Source organism: Lagopus muta, chromosome 3, assembly GCF_023343835.1.
Source record: "Lagopus muta isolate bLagMut1 chromosome 3, bLagMut1 primary, whole genome shotgun sequence".
NCBI classification, from domain to species: domain Eukaryota; kingdom Metazoa; phylum Chordata; class Aves; order Galliformes; family Phasianidae; genus Lagopus; species Lagopus muta.
The window spans coordinates 94162102-94185088 of record NC_064435.1 but is presented as its reverse complement, the minus strand read 5'-3'; the positions used below and the strand labels follow the sequence as shown (position 1 = coordinate 94185088).

The following is a 22987-nucleotide window of genomic DNA, read 5'->3' as shown; positions in this document are numbered from 1 at the left end:
AAAAAAGAAAAAAAAAGACCTGAGACAGATGGTTCTACTGAGAGAGGAGTGAGAAAAAGTGCAAAAGATTTTTTTTAGTATAAAAGCCAGGGGAAGAGCTAGGAAGTAAAGCACATCTAGGTTTTTGTGCTACTAAACATAAAACAAAACAAAAACCAGACAAAGGGAGTAGAAAATGCATTTCAAACCTTTTGGATTAGTTTGTGCTCAGCTCTAACCAAACTAGGCCCAATTATAACCTACATGACACAAGGTCTGCTCACTATGCATGCTAAAAACTACCATGCAATATGTAACAGTGCTATTTCTACAAGTACTAGGGGTTTTGCATCATAGATATGTACAAGGAGTTCCAAAGCTATAAACCAGAGTATTTTCAAGCTGGAATTTTTGGGGTGGTTCACACATTGCACATGAATTATTGGACAGCTGGTGGAAACTAGACAAATCTTATGCACATTTAAAGCAACTTACTGATTTTCACACAGACTTAAATTGTACCTTTTCAGTCTTGGCAACCAATTTAGAATGACAAACACGAAACATTTAATGCCACAACTAACATTGGTAAAAGAAGTAACAAAAACTGAGTCACAAAATCTGATAATTAATAGATGCATTAGCTCCTTATGTGGTCCTTACTACAAGAATTGATTCGTTCTATCTCTTCCATTTTCCTTTTCCCTTCTCACTTGGGAACATCCTCCTCTCTGCTGGTGCTTATCTAGCTTGTATCAATATTACAGCCATGTTTCACAAATTGTCAGTGAGCACTGGCTGTCACATGTGGGAAAGCAGAAACATGCTCAGGCTTGGCTAGAAACTAGCTGAAATCCATTAACATAATTGTATGTCACGTCAGTTTCATATCCAACCATCCCTTAAGAAAGTAACTTGACTGAACAATTAACATCACCTTCTTCAAAAATGTGGCGTTAAGAAAATTTTCCGTACTTAGGAGAAAACCTGTACAAAAATCAGAATTCATGCACCCTAATTCATTCCACATCTATCAGAAAAGACTCACACCTGATGACAATATTTACCATCTCCTACTTCAGAATAATATTGATGATATTTTCAGTGAATGGCTGTAACGTTGAATAATCTTTACAATATAACAGTTAAAAGATAACATTCTTGGTAAACATGGTAACCTCTCAATAGCTGTTTATTGGTTATCTTTTATTCATATTTTTATAGTCAGTGGAACTTTGTGTAGCATTTGCCTCCCATGTACAATCTTGAATGACAAGAGCAAAAATCCATACCTACGACTGATCTAATTTAGTGGCTTCAGGACCATTCTTCTCTATACTCTGTGAATAATAACCAATGGACACTAGATGCTAAAATCACAGAATGGCCAGGGTTGGAAGGGACCTCAAGGATCATGAATCTCCAACCCCCTGCCACATGCAGGGCCACCAACCTCCACGTTCAATGCTAGACCAGGCTGCCCAGGGCCCCATCCAACCTGGCCTTGAACACCTCCAGGGATGGACGGGGCATCCACAGCCTCTCTGGGCAGCTGTTCCAGCACCTCACCACTTTCTGGGTAAAGAATTTCCCCTCCCCTCTGTAGGCTTCCTTTAGGTACTGAAAGGCTGCAATGAGGTCACCCCGCAGCCTTGTTTTCTCCAGGGTTAAAGAAAAAGAAGAAAAGGGTAAAAGAGTTAAAGAAGAAAAAAAAAACAAAAAGCACCTGACAAGACACCATACTTGAAATATAATAATATAATAATAAATATAATAATATAATACAATATAATATAATGTAATGTAATGTAATATTATATAATATATAATATACAATATATTACATTATATATTATATTATATTATATTATATATTACAATATAATATATAATATATATAAGCATATTCAGTGTATTCATTTGCTGTCCTGACACTTAAGAAATGGTCTTATCCATGGCTCAAGCAAGAGAAAAACTACTTTTGAAGACTGTAACAGCTCAGAGTGAGCTACAGTTGCAATAGCAGCTCCACTGTTAGTGGTGAAACTAAAGCCATTTCCTTCAAAAATGTTTCTGATGCTTTGAGCATGCGCTTAAAATGATTGAACCAAGCAAAAAAACACATAACATCAGAAGGGGGAAAGCAGGGTGGGGAGCTGTGCTGCTGGACGACTCTGGAGCAGCTCCAAAACAGAGCCATGCCTTTAAGGTCACTGCACAATGAAACTGCACTGTAAATCACTAATTTGAAACATATGCCAACCAAAGTTTAATTATTACAGAAATAATTAAGACTGACACTGGCCTGCAGTTCTTCAATTAAAAAAAAAAAAAAAAAAAAAAAAGCACTCCTAATAAAACCAAGATAACCAAGACATTATTTGACAGAAGAACGATTTTGTATCGCCCCTAAGAAAGATGTTTTGAGAACAAGTTGCACTTTTCCCTGCTATTCTGTACCTATATTAGTTATTGAACGTTCCAAGATTGCGTACTTTGATTTCCTGCAGTTTTCCATTTTATAATTCCCTGTGGAGCCAACAGCTGCTATGTTCGCTGCCTTTTAGTGAAACAAATAAATAAACAAAAATAAAGAACGAACTGATCCTGCAAGGTCTTTGTATTTGCATTGTCAAAAATCCCACAACATTAAGGCCAGCCCAGAGCATCACTTTCAAGGGAAGAACTGCTGCTGACCTACTGTGTAACCTTAACTCAGCCACTTCAGATACTCACCTCAGATTCTCCTCCTCTCTTAGCAGGGCATAGAGCATGCCCCCAACCCTCTAATTGGGATGGCAGTATGTGTCCCTTAAGACACTTTGAAATCTAAGTAAAGAAAGCAATGCTTTTAAATGTGAAAATACATTTTTTTTAAAACATCCCACAAACTTCTCATGGCTTCCAAAATGTCACTGACAGAGGTACAGTTTGTATTGTACATTTCTATTATTAAAACATAAAACCCTCCCAAGGGCAATGGAACAATGGAAAATCATGGCAAAAGAGAAGATATTTCACATTTCTAGAGGCCACTGCGAAGCCGAAGAATGACACTGTCAAATGTTTACTCTCCAGAGAGATCTGAGAAGTGTTCATCTGGGGTCACAACCCCAACGGGAGGTCAGAGGGCTCTCTGTATCAGTGAGACCAAAGCCCATAGAGGTTCCAGGGGAAAAGGGACCTCTCCATACATTACACTTCACAACCAATGCCACATACAGTCACTGCATGCATTTGTGCAACATTTTATTTCTCATTTGGATATCTAATTATTTTCCTCTGGTACGGGAGGCAAAAAGCTTAGACCGTTGTTTAAAGCAGGAGTTTTGTTTGTATGGACAGCTAAAAGCAATAGGCATTCACCTAGACCAAACATGTCCGAGCTCGCAATGCATCCCACCCGCTGTCTGTGATTTAAAGGCAGCTCTTCCCCGCAGAGCAGCCCCGGCCACGCGCCGACTGCTCAGCTTTCCTTATCAGTTTTCCTTATACCCAACCTAAATCTTTCCCCTTTAAGTCTGAAACCCTTTTGCCTATCACCATAGACTCTGCTAGAGAGTATGTCCCCTCCAAATACAGAAAGGCCGCTCACAGGTTCCCCTGGAGCCTTCTCTTCTCCAAGCTGAACAGCCCCAGCTCTCTCAGCCCGTCCTCACAGGGAACGTGTCCCATCCCTCAGATCATTTTTGTGGCCCTCCTCTGGATGCACTCCTATAGGCCTATTGCCTCTCCTGAAATGAGGACTCCTCATCCAGACACAGTGCTCCAGGTGAGGCCTCACCAGCACAGAATAGAGGAGCAGGATCACCTCCCTTGACCTTCTGGCCTTGCTTCTTTTGAAGAAGCTCAGGATATGGTTGGCTTTCTGGGCTATGAGGGCACTTTGCTGGCTCATGTCCAGCTTCCCATCCACCAGTACCCCCAAGTCCTTTTTGGCAGGGCTGTTCTCAACCCTTTCATCCCCCAGCTTGTACTGGTAGTGAGGGTTGTCTCAATCCAGGTGCAAGACCTGGCACTTTGATTTGTTGAACCCCATGAGGGTCTCCTGGGCTCATTGATCAAGCCTGTCTCGGTCTCTCCAGATAGCATCCCATCACTTGGGTGTGTCAACCACACTCCACACCTTGGACTGAAAAAATCAATCAATCAATCAATAAGTACCCCATCAATTTATATCCATGAGATCATTTTCAGTTGATATAAGTACACGACCTAAAAAGTTTCAAATATAGAGTTGCAATCAGCTACTTAACTAAAAAATCTGACCTTGTCTGTCATGACCAAGTTGTGTCATTGAATTCCTCCATGTGGAAAAAATTGCACCCACTGACATTCACCGATGCTTTCTTAATTGTTACTGAGACCAAATAGTAACTGTGAGCACTGTAAACTGCTACGTGGTATTTTTCAGCAGTGGAGACAGTAGGCCAGATTTTTATGAGTGTGGCATGCAGGCTCTTGCTCACTGCTGTTGAAAATGCATAGCTAATGGTGATGACTGTGTCAAAAAATAGTGTTTTGTAGCTAAGAATTTGCTCTATCAAATAGTGATATTGTGCTCTTTGTATCTGTGGTCGTTTCCTTGGAAATAAATAGGAGGCATTACTTCTGGAATGACTTACATATATAGGGCCCAAGACAATTCCTATTCATTAAAATGCGGTCCAGTCAAGCCAAAAGGTTGGACACGTATTACCTAGACTATAGCCTGAAATGACAGAATGGAACACAGACATCGTTCAGCCAGGCTGAACACTTCAACTGCAAACCCTGCTGAGGGATAATGGAAATCATTTGACTGACAAGCGAAGTGCTCAGAATACATTTAACCCAAGATGCAGAAATCAGCAGTTCCCAAGGTAAAACTGCTGACGAAGGATCTCATGGTTAGCTTCAAGATCAATGACTGTTTCTTGTTTTTTTCCTACCTCATCCTCTATGCTCTCCACGTGATGCAGGAGCAGTGGGATCACGAGTGGAAAGCAGCAGAGAGGACCAGACTAGGTGTTTTTCATTCTCAACAATAACATCTACATTTCTCAGCAGACAGGCTCTAAATAGCATGTGGAAGTGGATGATAGGGAAGAAGTAATTACATAGCTGAGAAGTTTCTTAATAAAAGCAATAAAACCAAACCAAAACAAAAAAATCCCTGAAAAAGTGAGTAATCTTCATCATTTTTTATATCAATATCAAAAATATGTTTGATTTGAGAAAAAAAACGATCCTCAAAACTGACCAGGACAAAGTATTTCAGCACATTTAAAAATTCATTCCAATCAAAGCTCAAAATGAATTATACAGACAGCATCTCTCACAACATTAGAGGAGAATGTAACATAAATACATTGAGGTGGCATTAGAATGCAAAAGAAATATGAAATTTCATTCACATAGTTTCTCTAAGCGTGCTTTTATGTCTTATGGAGGCAAGATGTATCATAACTCAGCAAATTCCTCTCAAGGCAGAAAATAAACAAATAATCGAATTAGATTCTTGCAATGTGGAGTCAAAAGTAACGTGCATCTACAAAAAATCTTGTGTGTTTGCTAAAATTGTAATAAAACACTACAATTTCAATCTGATTGTTACTATGTAGTTTCAGTGGTACCCTTGTATGACTTTCATAAATGTCCTCAGACTACACTTAGTCTTCTGTGTAACCAGCTCCAAATGTCTTTATAAAAATGCAGCGTCATCGAAGTGTAGGCAGGCTGAAATTTCTCCTCTCACCTTCTGCCTCCCTTTTTTATCTCATTATTCTGTTTGTAGATGGAGAGAAAACAAGAATAACCATCTGGAGAAGATTCATGGTGTGCATCTAAAACTCAAACGAGACCTTTAAATAAGATGGTTTGCATTCCTTTACCATGTATGCCTTATATTAACATGCTGTTTTCTTTAAGATTTAAAAAAACAAAACAAAAATAAAAGCATCAAAAAAATATAAAGCTCTGCAATCTTTTTGTCAAGAAATCACATAAACTCTATTAGTAGTGGACTCCAGTATCGCCAAGTGAAAACCTCTTCATCTGTCCCACACAATTTTTTCTTATTTATTTAATAGAAATCTGTGGCTATTGCACCTACAATGTTGGATTTCGATGCAGTGTAGGACACAAATAAAGTTTTTTCAGCGATGATATATTTTTCAGGGGGTAACCACACTTGTACATCATGGACAAGCAACGATCTTTCTCAGTTGTGGAAATTTGTTTTAGTAATCAAAGCACGGACTGGCAAGAAAATGAAAAGCAAGATGCCATCAAGGACATGAATACTGGACCCTAGCAGATCCTTTTTCTTCCCAAGTTTGATTCTGTTTGTTTTACTTTCTCATTTCGAATCTATTCTTTTTCTTGGACCAAAACATCCTTCTTTTGTACAAACAGTAAAAATCTGTGCATACTACTGAAAGGCACCATTTATTTTAACAATTGGAAACACACTTTAAGACAGTGTAGAAAAAAATGAACGTTTTTTTTTTTTAGCAACAATTTCTTATATGCATTTTTTCTAGAACTGTATGCCACACAATTTGAAGCTGAGCTGATTTGAACAGCCTCTATTATGTCTCAAAGTGAGTGATGGGGTTTATGTAAGAAAAGCTCTTGCTTCTTTTCTTTGTTATATTTATCCACACATGAAATGTGTTTCCTCTGCTGAAGCACACTTTTATGCAATAAATTCACTCCTGAAAACTGTTGCTGTTCAGTGTGCAATGTCAAATTATCACAAAAATGTCACAGCCACGTTAAATCAGACCAGTGAGATACCTAATTAATTGTCTTGTAATAAAATGTCATTGACATTGGATGATCCAGGAGCCGTACAACAGGATGGAACAGGTATGATGATCCGCCCAGCACAACCTTCTGGATTTCCATAAACATATGCCTCAAACAGTGCAGAGATGAAGGCTGCACCTGGCATTTTATTTCCAGTTACTGGCAAAATCATCTTCCATGAATGCACCCAGTGCTTTTGGAAGCCATTAACGTTTTGGTCTCCATGACATCTCATGGCACTTGGTTCCACCGTTGCAATACTCACTCTGTGACAAATGACCTCTTTCAGTTCATTATAAGGCTGCGACTCAGTTTACTGGACATCTCAACTTCTTGCATTGCAGAAAGCATAGCAGACCTCCACCCCTCAAGATCACCACTGCGTTTGGTAGCTCAGAAGGTCAGGTGAGATTTCAGCCTTCAGGCATTCCAGTTACAGCGTCAGAGCTGGGCAGAAGATCCTCCCTTACTCTGGGCAGGGGGACCCACGAGTCCGTAGAGAATGAAATGTCAAAAGTCTTGCACCACGCTTGTGTTTTTCCCCAGTTCTATAAAATACATCAGGGATGAGAGAAATATATGTGCTTTGATAGTGTCGGTGGAAAATTGCCAGCCAACAAATTCCTCTCCATGAAAGTAAGGAAGAACACTTCCTGTCCCAGTCCTGCCAATCTCAGATATAACATGTATGGTTTAATGTTATTGCTTTTTAGATCTGATGTAGAATATTACGTTAGGCACCCTCAGTATGCATATTTTGGACTTTCTATGATATATACTCATCAGCAGCCTCACTTGAGAGTTAATGACAATAGGTGGCATAGACATTTTGACAAAAAAGACTGTATGGTAGGATGATGGAAGAACAGGCGCCGATAACACACAAGCATTAACTTTGCAAACACGTTTCTACCTCATACGATGGAGTAAACTCTACACTTCCAGCTGGCCTAAGGCAATCTGTGCTTCAGCCAACATACTTTATTGTTATTATTACATCCAGACAAGCGTCTCATCAGGAACTGTGCTGGCACAGTGTTATTTGCAGTACCATGGCTTTGCTAACAAGCTGCTGCAAGTGCTCCCACCCAAACACTGAAACTGATCTTCAGGTATTTTTTAATCTCAAACCTAAAGGGTTTATTTAGAGGAAAAGTGAAACCTTTGATTGAACTGTATTAAAGATAATAATAATAAGTAAGATTAGGATTATAGCCTCTCATAATGCTTGCTTTGCTACAGAGATATATTAAAACAATGCATTAAGTTAGTTTAAGATGCTATGCTGACAACAGATAGAACAATTTGCTTCTTTCTTAAGTCTTACATTGAATTAGGCTTCAAACATTCAGCTTCACGTCAGTTGCGTCAGGAAACAGACGTGTCCAACAGACCGCTTATTAACGTGCCTCTTTAATAACCAGCTTGGAAGAAAACCCCAAACAATAAACAACTTACAGGTGGGTCAAAGCATCAGCCTCCGAAGGTGATCTCCATCAGATTCGTCCTTCCCCTCGAAATGCCTCTCTTTACCCTCAGCCCCACTGAAATTGAACCCCATGCAGAGACTGAGCACGTGAAGGAGGAAAACTAAAGAGAAATAACCTCAAGCTGGAATTTGGATGCACGCACGGCAGCTTTGTTCGGGCGGCAGACGCACGCTGGCGCTTCTCGCATCGAGCCGACTGTCGTGGGCGGATTCCTGGCCCCTGCCCTGCTGAGCCTCCAGGCAGAGGCCCGGCACCAATTCATCACACAGGAACCCGGCCGTACCCAGCGCTGCCCCGTGTAGGTTACCTGCAGCCGCCCCGCCGCGCCGTGCAGCTCCGCGCCGCGCCTCCGAGCCGGTCCGCGTCTTACACGCAGCCCTGCGGCACCGCGCGGCGCCGGGCGGCAGGTGAAGGGCGGGCAGAAAACGCGGAGCGCAGCGCAAGGGACGGAGGAGGGAATACGTGGACTGGATTCCGCGAAGGAGCCGGGCGGAGGCCGGGGGTGGCGCCGGAGGTTGGCGTGCGGCCGCGGCTTGGCGGGCTGCGGCTCCCGCGTCGATGCTCCGCGATGGGTGACTGGCTGCCGGGGCCTCGGAATGCCTGCTGTTCAGAAGGTGTGAGAGCGGCTTGGGAGCTGCGGGGCTCGTAGGCAGAAACCGCCAGCCTTTCTGAGTAGCTGTCAGGCAGCCCGAAGCTCCCAGAGACGGGTAATGACGTGGGCCAGCCCAGTGGCATTTGTATTTCTATCAGCAGAACCATTCTAGCACTAAAGAACATTAAAGCTTATAAATTATCTTTGTAGGACGTGCCTCTCAACATCCAGGGCTGGAACTGGTGAGCAGCCGTTCTCAGGGATAAAGTGACCTGTTCAGTGCTAGAATTGTTCTGGTGTTTGATGGGTTTTGAAAGGCATAGATCAAATACTTCATTAACAAAACGATGGGGAAAACCAAATAAGAACTTGAATAGAATGGCTTTAAAAGGTTGAAACTACTGACGATACTTCCTCCATTTGAGGAATTTTGTCCTCCATTTGAGGATGACAGAATGGAAATCCACAAGCTTCAGAGCACTGGAAAATGGTAAAGGACCTAAAGGAAGGATTATAGCCACCAGTTACCAACACAGAACCCATCTGTTTGCACAGAGACTGTGGGGTCCCCTCTTCTTCCACCTCAGACTGAAAACTACCTTGTTTCTCGCTCCTCTGACTGCACTGCGGCCTTCCTTGCCTTGATTTCACACCATCAGGTGTGCTGACAAATGGGAGAGGTTTGCTGTGCTGGACAGGAGGCTGATAGGGCAGAGGGCAGACAGACAGTTTGGGGACTGGCATAAGCCAGAGGAGCGGGCTGCATTCTATGGGGTGACTTGCCTTGACTGTTGACATCAACCCCCATTTCATTGCTGCTTGTGCTTGCAGCTCTGGGGGAAAGAAAGAGGCTGCCAGCGCTTTCACACACCAAAAGTACTGCTAAGCCAAAGGAATCTACTGGCCAGAGGACAGAAAATTTTATGGGCCTGTCTGGCTTGTCCTCCAGCAAGAAGGAGCCAGACATGAACAAGTAATGCCAACAAATTTAGCACTTTACCAGAAACGTGCTGGGACCTAATTACTGTAATGGGAATAATTGCTGTTGGAGGAACTCAGATGGAGGTAACATGGGGCCAGACTTTCAGACTGGAAGGCCTACCAGCTGCGTTTCGAGAGGTCAAGTAATAGATCAGCAGGACCTTATGTAACACTTCCATCCACCTAATGTGGTGCAATATCTAGAGCACTTCTGTGCACAGTTTCACTTCCCCATCTGCATCCTGTAGAGTTCTATATTGCATAGAACAGCAAAGATTTCCTGTGGTCCCTGCTGAATCAGCCAGCTATTACTGCTATAGGAATAGCCACTGTTACCTTCTCTGTGACGGTTTAGACAGAATGTTTTAGACGAATTCCAGAAGAAAAGCAGTAATTCCTTTTCTTTGTTTTTGTAGAGCAATGATTTCTTTATATTACTGCTTCATAATGTGACTGAGGTCTATTATCTTTCACTGTTCTGAAGGAAGTGAGGTTTAATGTAATAAAATGGATAACTACTCTGCACAGGCACTCCACGTCCTGGTCTTACTGAGTATTTGACAAAAAAATCATGTATCCTTAGACTCAAAGTGAGTTTCCTCAATGTCCACAAGCAATGCATGGCACTGCTCATATTAATGCTTAAAACAGACGAACAACAAAAAACAGGAAGTAAGGAATCTGTTGAGGGGTTATTTTAAATAATTCTGGCAGAGGCAATAGGCAACGTGTTCAAGCAGCAGTTCAGCTATAGATATTGAAGTCACCAAGAAATGAACAGAAAGCTGAAATGTCTGTTGTGTCGGCAAGGCAGTCTGTAATTTAGAGATACTCGGAATAAATTTAAATGAGTTAGGGTCTGGAAGGAGCTCAGCTGCAGAGCAACAGAGCTCTAAGCAGGATATTTATTCCACCTCTTGGAATTGTAAAATAATAATTTGTTAGAAAAAGACACTGCCAGTATAAATTTTTAAATGCCTGTATTTGTAAACTCTGAATCTGAGATGCAAAGGGAATGGAAAATTCTCACTTATAATTACACTCTTGGGAGACAATTTGCTTGACGGGATTATTAATTTCTGGCTACATGGTGCTGAGAACAGCTTGAGATATAAAGTAGGAAAGGAACACTGTTTGAAAATACATCACTGGTGAGCCTATGTTTGAGAACAACTCAAAATAACATGATCTTAAATGTGAATTTCCCAACATACGTGCTAATAACATCTATGAAAAAAGGATGGCAGTCATGTCTTCCATTGTGTTGAAAAAACTCTCATATTTCCTCATTTCCTGTAGACTTCAATTGGCATGCTTATTCCGTGTTCCCATACAGCCAGTAGTAAAGCATCATTAGATTTGTGAAAAATACTTTTTTTTTCCTCTCCGAAATATTTTACTGGCTGTGACATAAGGTAATTAATTTGGATTCCATTATGATGGATAATGATGGACTGGAAGACGGTGGTTGCTTAGGGACCAACAGTCATAACCTGATTACATTCAGTGTGTGATGTCTGTGCTTTAAAGAGCCTAACTGTCCAAGGCAAATACTGAACTGCAGAGGAAAGAGAGGCAGGATGAAAACCATGGGTGGAAGTGGATATTGCAGAATAAGTATCTCAGATAGCAAGGCTCCGCAGCCTCAAGACATATGAAAATGTGAATGTTTCTCTTAAAGGAAAACTCCAAGCAAAATCTAAAATGTGTAACTTCATTTGAATCGATTCCTTAGTGTTCTTTAAAAATTGGATGTAAATCGAAAAGATTACTGTCTCTGACTGTACCTTTAAGCACAAGAGAAGACTGGAAGATTCTATAGGTTGTGTTAAATATATATATATATATGTATATTAAAAAAACAAATGGATGATTAATCGTTTAATAATTGGCCCAATACTATTTTTCCAAACAGCGGAGGAAATAACTTAGAATTCCATTATTAATACATCAAAAAAGATTTCTGAAATAAATTTCAGATTTCAGACTCCAAGTAGAGACTTGGTCAGCATGAATAATGTCTTCTAATGTTAAATAATATGTCTACAAAAAATGGATGCATTCTGTTCAGTGCATCCAGAAGGCGGGACTTACATTTAGCTACTATTTCTGCTCAGAAAATAATAGAGTCTGAAGAGTATAAACTGAATGAAAGGCAGGCTGAGGAATACAGGAAAGTTGAACACAGCTTCTGGCTATAATCACAATTATTCCTTAATTAAATATTCTTTATTTTTGCAATTGCATTGGAACTGTCCTCTTGAAGTTACAGTGTGAGGTGAGGGCCTTAGGAACTAATCTCATGTAGTCGTTGTCCATCATTGGTCAGACTGATGAAAGGTTCAGCATTCTGGTCCGAAAGACCCTTCCAACAGTAACCATTGCAGTCTACTGAGAGAGAATTCATGCTGCAGTGAAGAAAAGGAATTGAATTTGCTCTCTTGGTTATTAAAAAAAATTGTCCTGCAGAATTAAGTTTGAGGGGGGACATTCTACTTTCATCAGTCCTTTCCAGCATTTTCTTTCTTTTTTCTTTTCCCACACTGATAGTTAAGACTGATTCCACTAAAGTGAACCAAAAAAAATATTATATAAATTTCACTCCCAGGATTTGGCTATGATTTTCTGCTTATTGCTCTGTTTTATGTGGTCCTGTTAAATCATGCTTCAGTACAAGCGTGATGGTTTTGTGAAGCTATCTATCCAGGTACATTTTCACATCCTCTGAGACCTATATTTAAGGTAAAGGCTGCTCGAATTCAAAAGGTCGGAATTATTTTTGGGAGAAAGCACAAGAGCTTATTCATTTTATTAAATGCTCCTGTCATTACTGAGTGAGAAGTACCTTTTCACCAAATGATGCTTTGTTTGAGGTCCAGAGGCACGCTCAGCTTTTCCATCTACTACTCAACGGAAAACAATACAGCTTTGCTTTCAATGTTACTTTTGGCACCTCTTGCGTGCTACTGGAACATCAAGACCTGTCTCTAGCTAGCTCATTACAGCAACTGTATGGCTCCCTTGGTTGGAGCTCAAGAAAACATGCACAGGTTTTCTACTTGTCCTGGTTTTGTGATTCTTATTGTTGGTATTCCACATCATAACATCATGTAAAGCAGTGGGAGTTAACGAGTTAACGTTCTGGTTCTGTGGGCTGCCTTGTTGGGCATTTTGGTTCTTGGAGGGGAGGGGAGGAGCGGCATTCCCCAGAGGACTTCCTGCCCAGGGGAAGAGAGGTGGAGCTCCTGGCAGGACTCCAGCCACTCTTCCTCTTTCCCATTCCGTGGTGGAGAAGCACGTGGTCCCCTGCAGTCTACAGAGTAAGACCTCGGCTTTGGACGTTCTCTCTCATTTTGTTTGGTTTGCTGGCCTCAATTCCATTTGTCTTGTGTTGTATTGTATTACCTTGCACTCTGAGATCATCCTTTGTGAATTAATGTTCCTCCTCAGATCATTGCCACTGCTCTGGTTTTTTTTAGACCCATCTAAAGCTTCCTGCCCTTCCCCCCCCCTCTCCCCCCCCCCCACTTGGAAAAGAACTATTCAAACAAAAAATCCACCTCCTTTACCACACTAGTCTGAACCACCAGTATGTGGTTTGCTCCTGCAACCAAGACCTATTGTAAGTCTGACATTCCCCAGAGTACTATGAAAGTAAAGAATAAAAGAAGATTAAAAAAAAAAAAAAGGAAGAGAAAGAAGACAATAGAAGACTATCTGTAGTGTGTATGTATAGCTCATAAATAGATATCTGGAGGTAAGACAGAAGTTTGCTTTATGCCTTCCTTGTCTTGAATCAGAAAAACTGGATTCCAGGGTCCCTCTTTATAAGGGTTGTTGAAAGAGAATAAATAAAATGGAAGAACTCAATAAAAATCCCTATTTCATATCCTACTTTGATGAATGCTGATGGTGTAAAACACACTCGGGCCTGCAGGATGCTCCCAAGGAGACGTGGTGCTTCTGCAGCTCATTTCAGAAGGGCCACATGCTTCAGGACGCTATCAGGTTTGCAGTCGTGCAACAACAGATGGCATTGTGCTATTTTAAACCATTTCAGAGATCCCAAACTAGCAGACCAGTTTACTACATCATTCCAGATGACACAATGAATACCCTGCAAAACCATCTTGAAATACTGCCAGCACAGTTTCAAGCACCGTCTGTCTCCAGCTCTTTAATACCAGCCGCCTCTGTCACAAGGTTACCAGGGTAAAGGGCTAGCTGGTCCTGTGGATAGCTCAACAAGCTTTGGAAAGCTCAGCAATAGTCTGAAGAGAAGGCTGGTTGTCCTACTCCTCTGTTATCATTATTTTTGTTTTTCCCACTAGATATCTCCTCTGGAATGCTGGGCATTCCAAGGTCAGGGTGGATGGAGTTCTGAGCACCAAATCAAACTGTGCATGTTGCTGTTCATTTCAAGGGAGTTGGACTAGATGACCTTTTAGGATCCCTTCCAACTCAAACGATTTTATGGTTCTATGGTTCTATGTTTTGCCTCTGCAAAATAAAGCTCTGAGCTCAGTGAGGCTTTGATGAGATTGTTGTATGAGACATACCTCAACAGAGTAACAGGGAAGTAGAAAAGTGAGAGAAATTTTAGAGGGCATAAAAGTGAAAAACAGTCTCTATGTCAGTTGTGGATCAAGCTGTGGATGACCCAAAAATAGCAGTGATAGCGGTCTCAGAGCATAATACAACAGTGGCATTTACCAGGGCTCAAAATCAGGCCTGTGATTGGTGTTCTACCACAAATACAAGAAGCTTTCACTATAGATACTTCAGAAAAAATGTCATGTCGTAGATGAGGAAAACATGAAACTTTTCCAGCAGTAGAAACAAGAGAGAGGTAATAAAACGACAGCTTTGGAAGCACAAGTGTTTTCCCAATCGCTTCCTAACTGTCTGGATACGATTCATTAATGGAAACGTCACTTGGTGGTATATTGCAGCATAAAGATTGAACATAATCTAAAATTAATTAGGCACTTTATTTGGACTGTTTGAAGTCTCTTGATAAGAAATGCAGTTCCTTGTGATGAAGAGATTTATTGCTGATTTGAGATTTTATTTTTTCTTGTCTGAATGCCTTTTCAGTTTCTAAAATGATGTACCAAGGATAAAAAGAGATAAAGAATTAATATGACAAGATAACAAAGACAAGAAGGTAAGATAATTAAAAGATTTTCTTTTTTAAAAATGAATATATTAGACATGATTTTGTTCTTCAAGGAATGAACTTACTATCTCCAATCAAAAGGATAATAATGAATAAGCTGGAAAAACATCAGATCTAAATCAGAGACTCAAAAAGAAAATTAGATATTTAATTAACATGTATAGAAATGCATGAACTGTAATATCACCAGAATGGAAGAACATTCAGATGAGATTTCACTGTAATAAGGGAATTGCTATTTGAATAGATAAAAAAGCCCCAGTCTTTAGCATGCCAACACATGCACACAAGCTAGGAAGAAATCAGTTTCCCTCAGCAATCTGCTTGGAACATTTTCTTTGACATTTCTACAGAAAAACATAAAAATATCTATGTAAAAATCAGAATATCTCAGGAGGTCTCTGTTCCAGTAAGCGATGTTGTTTATGAAACACAGATTACACCTGCCTATTGAGGTTTCCCATTCAGTGTTTGCTGCCCATCTTATTAACCACCATTTTCTTCACATGCTCCTTTATTTTGCATTTCAGCTGTTTTATTCTTTCTTGTTCTCTTGTAAGTATTACCAGAACTTAAATCTTTTATTCTGTTGATGCTGATTTTTTATTTTGCCTTGGCTTGTATGGAATTAAAGCAACTATTTTTAAATGTTTTCATGCCGTGTTGCTCAGGCAGTTAGAACAAAAGCTTTTCTTTGAGAAAACATGATTGGCTCAGGCTTCTAGGTGGTGTAGTGTTAATTTGATGACTGAGGTGGGGAGAAGACAGTTGTTCAACACTGGAAGAGCTCTTCACAGAAATCTGGAAAGCTTGCACATACACAGGAACACCATATGTATGTGTATGTGAAGATTTCTAAGCTAGGAAATCTTAGCTTTTTTCATCATGATCTCCATGCTGACATTTACTGAATTATTAAAACTTCTGGAATGCTACTTGTTTCCATCACTCCACAGCACACAAACTATTACCTACTGATCAGAACATTTTAATGTAATTTGAGGACAGAATAAGCCATTAAATATTCTTTCACCTCAAAGAATAGAAGATTTGCTCTTTCCATCTATACTTTTCTATACTGATAAAAATAACTTAATAAAATAATTATATAATATATATTATTATTTATATATTATATATTATATTATATTTATTATTATATAATAATAAAATAAATAAAAATAATACTTTAAATACAGCGTGCTGGTAGTTCCAGCTTTGCCACACTCACACATATGACAACATTGAACTGCACAAGGAAAGCTATCTGACACATTGATGATGTACAGTGGTGCTGAAATATTCCGGATATAATGAGTTTACTGAGTGTAACATTTATCCATGCACCTGCTGATATATCCACAACATCTTCCAATTCACTGTCAGTACAGAGTGATGCTTAGTTTCCCAGTGTGCATTAAAAAATAATTATTATACTTAGGATATTTGTGGATGAATCCATCTGAAAGCTAAAAACAATTAAAATATTTTTTTACTTTCTTCTCTATCTCCAGTTCATTGCTAACAGAAGTCTGATTCAGGCACCAGACTGGAGAATAATCGTTAAACTGGAGTTAGACTGTAGAATTTTAAGTTGTAGTAGTCCATTTTTCTCAATAGATAGAAAATTCATGACAACTTGGTACGTTTGGCTTAGAAGTCTGGCTGAGACGTTTGTTGAGCAGTTAAAAAGCAAAACAGTGAGGTTGGAGGTAAGAGCAGGAAACTTTCTGTCAATTGCTCAAACCCTGAATGCCATTGGAAAGGTAGTACTGGAAAAAAAAATCACATAAACCCATACAACGACTTTCCCTTACATACAGAGGGTATAACAGTGTGCTAGTAACTTTATCCATAATACTGAAGTACTGTATTGGAAATGCAAGGGGGTGGAAATGTGCCAGCACAAAAGCTGTTGTAATTAGGTAGGAGCGGGAGTTGAGATACCAGGAGCTGTGGGGAATCTCAAAGATGACAGGCTGGGGACTGGGAGAAAAATGTGGAAGAACTTGTATGCACAAGGCTTTGAATATCTTTCTATATTACATAGAAATTTTAATTTGAGTGAATGCTTTAGTGTGAGAATTATGTAGATGGTAAATTGAAAACCGAGAACAACCTAACAGTCATAAATAAGTAAGGAATGGAAAAAGTTACCACAGAAGTAGTAGAAATGGAGTTGGTGTGGTCCATGCACACCTTCAGACAGGCACAAACCCAATGCAAGAAACAGCTGTGTAATTAGTAGTGCTGCAAAAGGTGTGAATCTGAATCTGAGTCTCTGCCACTAATTTCTGATAGGGAAAACAAGGAGGACATATCCTGATTTAAACACAAACTCTCTCAAGGTTTATCTCTCAAGATTTCAATTCCCTCTCTCCTTCCATGACCCCCTCTCTCTACTTGCTCCCCTAAGAGCAAAGCAAGAATGCAGTGCAATTCTAATGTATTTATTTTGCTGTACTAGTACAGGGTCCAGCATATCATCCTGATTCCAGAAGTTATAAAATTGATGCACTGGTTTCAGTGCATTTCTCAGTAGAAAGGTCTTGGCAAGCTTAGCTGCCAGCCAGGCAGCCATTCATTTCTAGGGGGACCACTGTGACAACATTAGGATAACAGCCTTAGCAATTAAGAAATACTCTATGCATTAATGGGGAGAAATCTGCAGGCTTCTGCAGGCTTGCAGGCATTTATCAGAGCTGCTGACTGGTATTCTTCTTCAAAGAGCACCTGCCAGTGCAAAATGCCATTTGCTTCAACTGAAAAAAAAACCTAAAGCATCACTTAAAATTACTGCTTTTTTATTTTGATTCAGGAAGTCTGCAGGTCCTTGTGCACTGTGAAACAACCATTTTGGTTCCTTGTTGTTAGTGGAAATGCTGTCTGTGACTGTCTGTGCAGGGTGATGCAGGGACAGAAGAGGCTGCCCAGTGATGTGCCCAGGGTCTGGTGTGTCATGTGGTGAAGCTGAAGAGCAGCCTTGATGGAGCAGAGCTCAGTGTCCTAGTGAAAAGTGAAAATTCTATAAACATTAAGAGTCATCCTCCAAGTGGACTGGCTACAATTTACTGAGTTGCAAGGATCTAATGTCTCTTCTAGTTGAATATATGTAGGAAATAATTTGAGAACTATTTTGAAGGCATTTGATATCTCCAAATATTTAGCCTTTTCAGTGATCTGCTAGGTAGAGAGTAACATGGGACAAAGGACTGCAGAGAATAGAGGCCAAATAAATCTGGTTGATACTCAAGAATCACCTCCCCTGAAATCATGAGCAATGAAACCCAGTAACCCAAAACGCAGGCAGGCCAGTGTGGATGAACACAGGGCTCCTGGACAAACTACAAAAAGGAAACCTATGGAGCATGGAAGCAAGGAGGGGTATTAGACACGAGTTTCTCAAAAAACAATAACAAATAAAAAAGATTACCACAGATAAGCTGCAGTTACAACGCATGAAATCTGACCCTTATGGATTAGTGAAAGTGGGTTACTTTATAGGTGTGCTGCAACGGGGAGGACTGTAGTACTTGCATTTTGTTGCTGAACATAAAGACTAAGACAGCATTATCGCCAGGTAATAATATTGCAACAAGAAAAAAGGAGAAATTATTAATGAGCTATCCTCTTAAATAAGTACAAAAAAAATGTCTGCCTTCAATTTTTCTACTTAGAAGTGCAATCAAGAGCTGAAATGTAACAACCGGGAAACAAATGTTCTATAAAAAATGATCCAGAGAGGAAAGCAGGTAAGTCAATTAAATCTTGAGTGTAGGCCACATGGCACAGAGCAGCATCAAGCAGAAGAACTTGAGCTGGCTCATATATGGGAAGCAAGGTCAGCAGAGTCTCCCAGCTCTGTTAATGGTGACACTGACATCCTTCTCAAGGCATCTTGCCCAGTGCCATTACCTCTGCTGCAGTTCGTTATGTGAACAATCACAGTTTCTTTTCCCAGCTCTGCATCTCTGGTGGGAAAACAGAGACTTTCGGGTTTCCTTCACGATAGAAGTTGGTCTCCAGAGGAGCACAGTGTCAGTGACACGGTAGCCAGGTATGAAGGCACTGGCAGACTGACACCCAGACATACCCATACGACTCAGCACAGATGCTGAACTGCTTTCCATCCTACTTTCCTGCTGTCTCATCCAAGCATATCCGACGGACGAAGTGTTTGCTGCTTGTATCATGTCACCTCTCCCCACAGTAGGTGGCCCTGTATCTGTGGGCCATCTTTCTGCATGGCCATTAAGGCAGAGTGGGCTCCTACAGCTGTGTCAACTGCACCACTCAGCTTGGTGTCATCAGCAAAGTTGCTGGCTGCTGAAAATTTTTTAGTTTTCTTGTTCAGTGTGTACAAAACTTTCTACTTAACTCCTTTATAAGTTATAACTCCTTTATAAGTTACTGAATTTAAGTCTTAGTAGAATCTTTTAATATGAAAACAGCATAAGAAAAATTGCACTTAAATTTAACCTATTTGTTATTTTACCAATTATGTTATTTCTGCAAGTTAATGAGCATTAGAAGCACTTCTGAGAAACAATATGTCCATGTTAGGGGGTGAAACAACTGATAAAGAATTGAATTAGTTACCTACATATAATTTATTAAAGCTGTTATTCAAGAAACAGACCTTTCAGCTGTCAGTTTCTTTATGTACTACTTCAATGGGAGGTGGGTGAATACTAACATAAACTGAACAGACCTTATCATGAATTCTAGGGCAGTGTGGATGACTGCATGAGGATTAGTTTTAAATCCTCTAACTAGTGGCTAGAATGTCCACAGCTCATCTTTTAAACTTTCAAATTAAATTGGATAATCTTAATACTATCCAAACTCATATTCCGCTCTCTCCCTTCACCTGCTTTTTCATTGTATTGCTTTCCAGACACTTCCAGGAAAAAAAAAAGTTCAAACACGCCTTGCAAGTCTTTAATTACATTCAGAGATCTAAGACTTTATTATCTGAAACAAGAGGCTGCAGTTGTATTTGAGAGCAGTGGAGAGTATCTTCCTGAGTGCTGTGAAAAGGGTATTATTGGCATTATTAACCTCCCTGAAGTGTTCTGTTCAGAAATCGAGTGTGATGGTGAGTAGTGTGTCTACTGCAGAAGTCACTCAAAATAGAACAGTTTGCAGAGGTAATTTAAATTATTTTTAAGCATGATAAATCACAGACTTTACCACATTTTTATTAGTGTCCTGTTTGTCCATATTTATAGTGCAAGAGCAGAAAAAAATAATGCTGATGTTTTGAGTGAGTAATATCAATGATGACTCAGAAACTTTCAGCAAAATACAGTAATCTGGTTTTCTATAATCCACAAAGATGAATCACAGATGGGCATTTGGGCTGCACTGAATCAGGAAGGAGGAAAAGGAACATCTCTATGAACAAGCAGAAAAAACGTTCTTGGTTCAGAAAAAAATTATACCACTAGGAAAAGTGCATTTCTTTAATGAAAAAAAAAATCTTAAAAAATACTCAGACTTCTAGCGCTGTTACATACCTAACAGTACAGACACTGAAGTATATTTACATAACAGTATCTGCACATTACTTTCATTATTAACAACTAAGTTTGAGTTTTCTTCATTGTTTAGTTCATAACTGGAGAACAGGGTGCACATTTCAACAAGAACAAAGGGAGGCAAATTTTATTTATCTTGCCATTTATGTACTCTCAAGCACCTTTTTCAAAAGGTTTAATGGGAGAAATGATTAAGAGAAGATTAGACAATAATTTAATCTTAAAATAATTAATTACAATCTTTTTAGAACATTGCCAGTTCTTTATTCTGCTCTACTGTTTCGATATGTGTTATGGCATTAAATTTTTGGAGTTTATTTCCATTTTTATTATGCTGGGGAATGGAAAAGGAGGGTGCTTGACTGTTGAAGTAATCTTTCTAAGAGGTAACATGCAAGTAAAATTTGGATTTGCTTAAGAGAAAGTAAAATGAATTGAGAAAAGAAAAAAAAAAGTGGTATTTGAAGTTCCTGTCCCTCTGCTTCTTGCAGAGCTTTTACAATCACTCAGCTTCTGTACTTCTAGACTCAGATCAGCTCCAGCTGCTAATAGAATTTTAGGTCTTATGATTGGGTGCTGCTCTTTCCTGTGAGCTCTGTATTCTCTTCTCATAACAAAAGAGAGAAATTACCAGAGAGTCCATTAACTTTTTGCATGTCTTTTATAATCTCTGATTCTTATGTTGCCTATGTAAAATGGAAACAGATTCTGTAATTCCTAGTCTAATCAGGGCACACGTAGCAGACTATTCCCATCTTTATTTGTTACATTATTGTCTTGAAAAAAGATCCCACAAGATTATAGAAGCAAGCACGAAAGCAAACAGAGATTGCCACTAGCCAAAGGATGTGTGACCTGTTAATGATTTTATGTTTGCAAGTACTTACTGAGTGAAGAAAGTACATGTTTTCGAGGTGCTAAACTGAAAAATTTGCAAACCTCAAATCTGGCTAAAGGATAACGATGAGACAGCTTGATGGTGCTGTTACTCTGTAACGGCTTCGTGCCTGAAAATGTCTTAGGACATCAGTGTTTTGGAGGTGCCTCATCATCTACAGATCAATAATCTTTCAGAAATAGTACTGAAAGGGTTTTTTCAGGGGTCATTCTAGTTCAATTGTTTAAAATGATTCCATTTGATACGCACAAAGACTGCTCAGAAGATAGGCCTGAAGCACTTGAGGGGGAGGCGAATGGGGATGCAGTAGGAGGTCCACCCATGAGGATGGTCGGTGAGGCGGTTGGCTCCACACCTAGGTGACTCCCTTCTGAGGGGCTGTATTGGTTGGCCCGACCCTACCTGCAGGTACGTGTGCTGCCTCCATGGGGCCAGGAGACCCAGGTCAGGAATATTTCTAGGAAAATTTCCTAGTCTGATTCGGCCCTCTGATTATTATCCTTTATTGATAGTTCCGGTTGGCAGTGGTGAAGTTGGTGGGATGCCTGAGGATTATCAAAAAGGACTTGAGGGGATAGAGTGAGTATATAGTTCGTATTTTCCTCTATTCCTTCAGTGGCAGGGAAGGATACTGAGAGAAGCAGGAAAACCCGTCTCATAAACACTGAAATGTGACTGAGAGGCTGGCACAATTGCAAGAATTATTTTGACCGTGGGGTGGTTTACTCAGTGCTTGGCCTGATGGCTGCTGATGGGTCTCACCTGTCTGAAAGGGGGAACTGGATCCTAGCCCAGGAGCTGGCAGGGCTTGTTGAGAGGGCTTTAAACTAGGTATAGAGATAGGTGCATGGTTGGGCTGGATGACCTTAGAAGTCTTTGCCAACCTTGGTGATTCTGTGATTCACTTTTTTTTAACACTGCTCATGACAAACATTTCTATTCCTGGGCATTTTTGAATAACTGTATACTTTCACATTGCTTTCTTTCAGTGGAGTGCTACAGCCTGACATTTTGGTAGCTGAAAATCACCGAGAGAGATTTGCAAGTTTGTGTAGTCATAAAGGAGATCTTTCTGAAAAGCGGTGTACATTTATGGGAGAGAAAATAGCCCTTTCTAAAAAGAAAATGTTAATTTATTCCTATTGTATTTAAATGAGGTGTTTATGAACTAGCCACTTGACTGCAAATTTACTACAATTTTATAATGGCATCTAAACCCGAGGATCGCTAACTGTTATGGTCAACAGTATGGCCTTATACTAATACATTACTGGTGGCTGAGATACAGCAAACCTCAGTGATGGTTTTGGGTTGACTGATTCCCAGTGTTTTCCTGTGAGGCGTATCTTAATACCAGATGTAGAGCAAACAAAGGTGATGACAGAGCCTTTATTTGAGAAACAGGTGCTATAGGAAAAGATATCAAAGAGAAATTAACTCACCCCTCCCAGTGACAGTTTGCAGAAAGGGGCGAGCTGAGGAATGCAGCCTGCATACCCATGCTGCTGGAGGAGAAGGCGGGGGAGAAGGGAGACC

At 40.0% G+C, this 22987-nt stretch overlaps 1 protein-coding gene across 1 annotated transcript in view; it reads right to left on the bottom strand.

Annotated features, from left to right (window-relative positions):
• Nucleotides 1–22987, bottom strand: part of CNTNAP2 (contactin associated protein 2) — a 654845-nt gene that overhangs the window by 24108 nt on the left and 607750 nt on the right. The gene's annotated exons all lie outside the window — the stretch shown is intronic.